The following is an 8,445-nucleotide window of genomic DNA, read 5'->3' on the forward strand; positions in this document are numbered from 1 at the left end:
TGTGGAAAGAATGAGTAAGTGTTTTTAACTTCAAAAGCATTTTAACAGATAGTAACAGCAGTCTTTTTTTTTTTTTTAATGTTTTATTCGTTTCTAGGAGAGAGAGAGAAAGAGACAGCGTGAGCAGGGGAGGGTCAGAGAGAGAGGGAGTCATAGACTGAAACAGGCTCCAGGCTCTGAGCTGGCAGTCAGCACAGAGCCCGATGCGGGGCTCGAACCAACGAACCATGAGATCATGACCTAAGCGAAAGTCGGACACTTAACTGACTAAGCCACCCAGACGCCCCGTGTAACAGCAGTCTTATACAACATATCTAGGTGAATTAGGACCAAGGACAATTTTATAGTAAAAAAATCTCCTGGGTCAGACAGTATTTTAGCACACATTTTTTGCAGGCTACAGCTGTAAGTTGGTTTAGCTGATGTGTGTGCTGTATAAAAAGGACCATTGGAAAATTGTCTGCATTGACCCACCTATGAATTAGAAAGAACTCAGCACACATGCCCCAGGTGGGCAGGTGATTCTTGCCGTTGTATATTTTGGACGTTAGACTCAGCTGGTGTAGGACATAAGCACAGTTTATTGAAATAATTGGGCTTCCACAAAACCGTTCTGCTAAGAAACTTCCCAAGATGTCTGTTTGCAGATCAATATCTATATCTGAGTAAAATCTGATAGATGTAGAAGGTTATGGTCCCACCTATTGGCTTTAGTTGGGTCAGCAGCTCTGACTCAAGGTGTGGGCAAGGAGTCACACCTTCAACTGAATCTGAATCAAGTCTGAGTAAAAGAGACATAAACCCAGGCAGGTGCCAGGCCCTTGGATATGGATGCCTGAGTCAGACTGTAAGCAACTAGCTGCAGAGAAAATTGGGATAATCCATCAGTATGAGAATTCATACTAAACAGTAGAAAGAATACTTGATTTCTATTTTTGCAGAAGGCAAAGAAGATTATCTGTTCTTTATTTTTTAATTTTTTAATGTTTATTCAATTTTGAGAGATAGAGCAGGAGCAGGAAAGAGGCAGAGAGAGGGAGACACAGAATCCGAGCTGTCAGCACAGAGCTCAATGTGGGGCTTGAACTCATGGACCGCAGATCCTGATCTGAGCCAAAGTTGGACAATTAACCAACTGAACCACCCAAGCACCCAATTATCTGTTCTTTAAAAACTTGGTGAGATACACTTGTACACAATTTTGGCATGTGCTTTTGGCTGTTATGGCGCCAATATTTAAAACGGGTTTTAGGGCGCCAGTGTGGCTCAGTCAGTTAAGTGTCTGAGTCTTGATTTTGGCTCAGGTTATGATCTCATGATTCGTGGGATAGAGCCCCATGTCGGACTCCGTGCTGACAGCAGGGAGCCTGCTTGGGAGTCTTTCTCTTCTTCTCTCTCTGCCTCTCCCCTACTCTCTCTTTCTCTCTCTCATAATAAATAAATAAACTTAAATAAATAAATAAATAATGGTTTTTAGTCCATTTGTATTTTCTATTTTTCCCTCTGCCATTAAAAAACATTTTTGCTAGAAATTCATCTTTTTCACTCTGGTTTTCAAGGTTATGGTAATTTAGTTATATAATATATAGATAATATTATATACAGTATGTGTTTTATACACACACACATATATATATAAATACTCTATATTGGTGTGTTTATATGTCATATGTGCATTATATATATTCAAAGATACGCATTCAATTCAAAATTTCTGTAACGTTTTAGTTTTTCTCTCTTTGGATTCTGCATTTTTGTATAGCTGTATCTTCTTTCAGTCTTACATCTCTCTTTCTGGCACTGTCGGGCTGGCCAGAATGCACCCGGGAACTGACAACCTGTGTTTAGGTGAGCATTTCATCTGGGGTTATTTTTGCTTGCTTTTTCAAAAGTTTTGCAAATCTTTCTGTTTTTACTAGCCACCAAATATACCCCTAAAAAAAAAAAAAAAAAAAAAAAAAGACACCATTTCTACCGGAGGCAGCAGCGAATGCTGGAGTGTTTGGATGCAGAGCTCTCTCACAAATGGGCTGCAGACACCTGCTTGTTTTGCCCATTTGAAAATGACTTTAATTAGAACCAGACCACAAACTCACAAACTTTGGTATTTCACCATGAAATTCTTTATGAATTGATCGAAGCCACTTCACACAGAAAGCAAAAAATAGTAAAGCACCAAATACTTTCTCTGCTCTCCTGCAGATATTGTGAAAATTGATTAACTTCAGTTTATCAGTAAACTGTTCAAGTTTGTGCTTGGAGCACATTAAAATTTGTTGTCTGAGTTTATGGATGAGACAAGTTGGTTTTATTGTTGTTGTTGTTGTTGTTGTTTGTTTTTTGACAGGCTGCTTTTGTTTTCTACCTGAAACAGATTTGAAATCACTTTAGTATACAGTGGCATCGCTCTTTGCCCTCTGTTATCAGTTTAATCTTTCAAAGCAATTCTCAAAGGACCCAAATCATTCCATTAGATGAAGTGGAGGCATGGAATTCTGCTAATTTTACCTGTGCATATGTCTGATAAAAACTTTAAAATACCAAAAAAAATTTACCTCCATTGTTGATTTTTTAAAAATGTGTTGACAAGACTCCCACTCTGTTTCCCTGTGAGTCTGTGTACCCCAACATAGCTCTGCCCCCAGGGGTATGTGAACCTCTTGTTTTAAAATAACAAAGACTTGTAGGCTGAACCTGTACTGACCTTGGGTAACTCTGTTATTGTGTAAAGTTGTCATTGAGCGTTTTTTTTCCTCTTAATGTAGGAGACAAAATATTCTTAATTCCAATTCATGCCATATTTCAATTCTTTTTTTAAAAAATGTTCAATGTTTATTTACTTTAGAGAGAGACAGAGAGACAGAGCATGAGTGGGGGAGGAGCGAGAAAGAAGGAGACACAGAATCCGAAACAGGCTCCAGGCTCTGAGCTGTCAGCACACAGCCCGCCTCGGGCTCAAACTCGGAACGGGGAGGTCATGACCTGAGCTGAAGTCAGATCCTTAACCAACTGAGCCACCCAGGCGCCCCAAGTCAAGTGTCAATTCTTGAAACAATAGTGGGTTTTGTATTGGGTTAAGTTTCAATTAATGTGACTCAAATGATGTCATTTGACATATGGTGGTCTTGAGGATCTGCTTGTAGTTAATGTAAGATTTAATATCTGTTCATCTTGAAAATATAAAGCTACTTTAAAATTCTGATAAAAACCATACGTTTGGAATCCTAAGAGAAACAGAACTCTATCTTAAGGCAACAACAAAAAAGACTTCTTTTTTCTCTTTATCTTTTTCAGTATAGCCAATGGCTAGTAAAAAGAAAATAATTTGTAAAATTTTGAAACAGCAAAAACATTTCTAGCTTTAAATTTTCAAGATGGTTCATAAGTTTTAGGATTGCCTGGCAGATTCATTTTGTTTTCATGTTCATTCTGATGAAATATATGACATTTCTGGAGTTCTTTGTCTTACTTATTGTACTCCCAAGTCTTCTCCAGCAAATCAGGATTAATATGAAACATTTACTAACACCATTTAAATGAGATAATATTACGACTGATAGAGTGCTTACTCTATTTTAGGGACCGTGCCAGTCACTTGTACATATTAGCTCATGTAATCTCATGACAATGCTATGAGGTAAGTATTGTTCTCTTTATTCCCACTTTACAGATAATAAAACTGAGCCACAGAGAAATTCAGTTACTTGTCCAAGGTGACAGCTTTAATTGGCAGGCTAGGGCCTCGAACCCAGACTCCACAGCTCTGGAGTTCACATGTCTACTCAGAATTCTACATCCCCATGGTGGAGTGTGATACAGGTCTGTTGTCCATTTGTTTGTTTTGTGTCTTTGTAGAATGGAAAGTGGAAGCACGTTCTATGCTGTATCAAAACAGCTAGTAAATTAGTGTGTTTCCATTTTAAGAGTTCTTAGAAATGTGAGATCCTCTAGACAGTGCTTGACCTGCTTATCCATTTTGATTAGAATCCCCTACGGTTACTGAAATAGTAAATATCATATGCTAGACAGTGATTTTGTTTTATTTTGTTTAATTTAATTTAATTTAATTTAATTTAATTTTATTTTATTTTATTTTATTTTATTTTATTTTATTTTATTTTATTTTATTTTATTTTATATAAAATAATTATGGCCAGGCAGGGATTATATCTGTTCTTATGGGTCAGTGTTGTCTTGACCTGACTATAGCGTTTCATAAACTGAAAGGAAAAACAAAACAAATAGCTGTAGCAGGAAATGTTTCCCTTTGCCAGTAGATGTCACTGTTGCCTTTAGCAGGAACAGCATCTACTGTTCAGTAGTACAGCATCTACTGGAGATGAAAATGATGAGAGTTGTTTTACTAAAATCTCTGCAAGTCATCGGGTACATGTTGCTTTGTCATGGAGACAAAGAATTAATCAGAACAGAGAGAGTGTGTCTCCCCACTTCTACAGAGAACAGAGGGGGTTTCAGACAACCTGGTGCCTCCCTCATACCTGAGAGGCAGGGGCGTGGGGAGGAGGCTGAGGAATGTGGGGGAAGGAGCTTCTCTGTCATCTGTGCAGAGCCATCATCTTCCCACTTAGCCAGCAGGGCTCAACCAGAACACAAGGGCCAGAAGACAGCCATAGCCACGGGGCAGGAGTGAACAGAATGTGTTTGCGTAAACAAGCAAGGCACACTCTAGTAATACCTAGAAATAATTGGGAGAGAATTTGCAGAGGCTGAAGGTCCTCTGTGGTCAGCTAGGATCAAAAGCAATGAAAACGAGACTCACACAAGAGCATTCTGAGATTCTCTGCTGGGTCTCGGAACACAAAAGTAACCAGATAGGGCTCTGGACCCCACCTTCACCCTGAAGGCAGAAGGAATGCACAAACCACACTGGCAAACCAAAAAAATATGTACACTTTTTCTTCCTAAAAAAAAAATTAAAAAAAAAAATTCAGGAGCACCTGGATGACTCAGTCCGTTGAGCATCCAACTTCGGCTCAGGTCATGATCTTGCAGTTCGTGGGTTCCAGCCCTGTGTCGGGCTCTGTGCTGACAGCTCAGAGCCTGGAGCCGGCTTCGGATTCTGTGTCTCCTCTCTCTCTGCCCCTCCCCTGCTTGCATTCTGTCTCTGTCTCTCTCAAAAATAAATGAACATTAAACAATGTTTTAAAACTCCTACTACTTTGAAAAGTTGCCACGCTCTTTGCTTTCAGCAATATCAGGGTAAAATCATTAATTATTTTAATGATTTCATAATCAAGTAATAGGATGCTTGTTAAATTATAATTGTCTTTAGATACATCGATTATTTGGATTTTTAAAAATAACTCCTTCTCGAAAGTGTTAAGTTATATTCTAGTAAATTCTGTTTCCTAGGGTAGTCAGAAAGTATATTCCACCTAAATTTTAAGATGTTGTTTTATGACACTTTATGGAAAATCTTGCCAAGATCAATCAGTACACTTTTCTAACTTGGTCCTTTGATTTGAGAAGCTCCTTTGCCAACAAGGATATAATGTCAGTCTTTGCTTCTGGATGTGGGATTTATTTTGGTCAAGTTGGTTGGTGGTGAGAAGACAGCGTTGAGGGTAACCTCAGTGCTATGAGAAGACCAAAGAGTCCTCTTCAACTTAAACTGATATTCAAATTATATCTCCCGAGCAACACTAATTCCTAGGTACAAACCTTTAGAAACTGCATGGTGATGATGACATTCTGCTCTATGTCCAACGTATCTATTTCAACACCCTAAGGGACATTTACTATTTGTGAGTCTCCAAGCATCTTAAACTCCTAGGGTTACCAGATATATCAAGTCAAAATACAGAATTCCCAGTTAAAAGTGAACTTCAGACAAAAAAGAATATTTTTACTCTAAAAGTAAAATTACTATACATCCTAAAAATACTATGTTATATACTGAGGTACTATAAAAGCATGTACATTACATAACGATGCCTTTTTTTTATATCGAAGACTAAATTTGCTAATATTATGTTAAGTATTTTCACTTGTAAATTCTTGAAGGATTTTCACTTATGACTTTTTTGGTAAAATCTTTTTTTTTAGGTTTTGATATCTAAGTGTTAGTGCCCTCATAAAATGAGGTAGAAAGGATTCTCCTTTTTCTACTTTCTAGAAGAAGTGACTTCATCTTTAAGTGTATGATAGAATTCACCAATGAAACTATATGAACCTGAAATTTTCTTTGTGGGAAAGTTATTAATAGCAAACTCAATCTCCTAAATAATATTTTCTCTTTATTCTGCATCAGGGTTGGGAGATATTTTTTGAGTACATTAGACTTATTGGCATAATATTTTTCATACTATTCCCTTTTTCCATCATTTTATGATTGTGGGATCTGTAGTGAGATCCTATTTCATTCTTATAACTTTTGTTTTTTATTTTCTTTTCCTGAATAGTACTATTTCTCAATTTTGTTAATATTTTCTAAGAAGTATCTTCTGGTTTTAATATTCTCTTTGCCTTTTTCAATGGTTTCTGCTTTTATTTTTACTACTTTGTATCTAATATCTAATAGTTTAGATTTAAGCTGCTATTTTGTTTCTAGCTTTGTAAGGTGCATTGAAATCATTGATTTTAAATTTATCTCCTTTTCTAAAACAAGCATTGCTCATCTAGTTCTATGTTAGCTGCATCCTTCAATTTTTCTCTTTTTTAAATTTTGTTTATTAGTTTGATTGTTTGCCTGTTTGTTGAGAGAGAGAGAGAGAGAGAATCCCAAGCAGGATTCACACAGTGCAGAGCCAAAATCAAGAATCAGATGCTTAACCAACTGAGCCACCCAGATGCCCCACCTCAATTTTTTATATACTGTCTTTTTATCATTATGCAGCTTGAAATGTTTTCCTATGTCTTTTTAGGTTTCATCTGTGAGCAGTGAAATCCAAATTTGGATTTTTAAAAGTATATACTATTGTCATTTATTTTTAATTTAGTTGCAGTATAGTCAGAGAATATACTTTGCAATCTTTTGAATTGTATTAAAATTTATTTAACGGACCAGCATATGGTCTATTTTGGCAAACATTTTTGGCTCCCTTGAAAAGACTGAATGTCCTACCATTGTGAACATAAGGCAAGATTTATAATGTTGTTAAAATCGTCAATATCTTGACCAATTTTTTGTGTGGTTCTACCAGTTTCTGAGAGGGGGGTATCAAGTCTTGGATTCAGATGATACATTCTCCATTCCCCTTGTAGTCTTGTTAGCTTCCGCTTCTTGTATCCTGAAGCTTCGGTATTGGGCATATACATTTGTGGTTTTCATGTTCTTCTGATGAAATGACTCCTCATTATCATGACATCTCCCTGCATAGGCACCTCTGACAATACTCGTCTGTCTGGAAGTCAATTGGCATTAACATAGTCACACCAGCTTTCTTATTCTTACAATTTTCAGTGTATAACTTCTCCCATAATTTTTTTCTTTCAATCTCCCTGTGCCCATCTCAGCTATACATTTGGGGGCTGAGAAAATTGGCACAGTGTGATCCATGTACCCACTGAAAACTAGCCTGGACCAGGACTCCATTTGTGAAGCTACTCCGATGTTCTCACTCCAGTAGGGGCCATGATGACGCTCCCTGTCTGTATCAATATCACCCTGTCTTTTCCCCAAGAACCAACACTACCGCCATTTACAAAGTTATCCGTACAGCGGATGCCTGGACCTCTCTAGGACTACACGATCTTGCCAGACATGAACTTGCCTACCTCTCCGACCTCATGTGGCCCCTCGCCCCTGAGACACTGTCCTCCAGCCACACTGGCTTCAGCCATAAGGCTGTCTTGTGTGGTGTAGTGCCCTCCTGCCTGGCTCTTTCACCTTGTTCGTCCTGTACTGGGATCTCCAGCTTTAAGCACTATTTCACTAGTGTGTGGTTCATATGCATACACATACTATGTTCAGCTGTCAGTGTTTTTACCGAATTGAGAAAAAATACATAGCTCAGTTTTGCTTTGTTTCTTTATTTTTTATTTTAATGGATTGCCAAGATTTTTGGTTTGTTTTTCAGGGTTTTGTTTTTGTTTTTGTTTTGTTGTGTTTTGTTTTTTGCATCTTTCCTCAGGTCTGCAAGCAATTATTTGAAGCCTCAATCCCATTTCCAGAAGGCTGGATGATCATAAACCTAGGCTTGTCTGCCACCTAGAGTCAGGCCCCTGCAATGCCTGTGAAAGCTGAATATTTGTACAGAGGATTTTTGATGGCGCAGCCACAAAATGGCCTTGTCAGACTGTGAAACTCCTAAGGGTTACAATCACTAGCTAGAGCCTCATTTCGTGTCAGATCTTCACTCTACACAGAGAGGACTTTCACTTCCCTCTTTATCCGTGTTTGAATGTATTCATTTATACTGTCTTTATTACCTTTTTAAAAATGGAAACATACATTTATTTATTTATTTATTTATTTATTTATTT

The sequence above is a fragment of the Hyaena hyaena genome, unplaced genomic scaffold, assembly GCF_003009895.1.
Source record: "Hyaena hyaena isolate Hyena2069 unplaced genomic scaffold, ASM300989v1 scaffold_693, whole genome shotgun sequence".
NCBI lineage: Eukaryota > Metazoa > Chordata > Mammalia > Carnivora > Hyaenidae > Hyaena > Hyaena hyaena.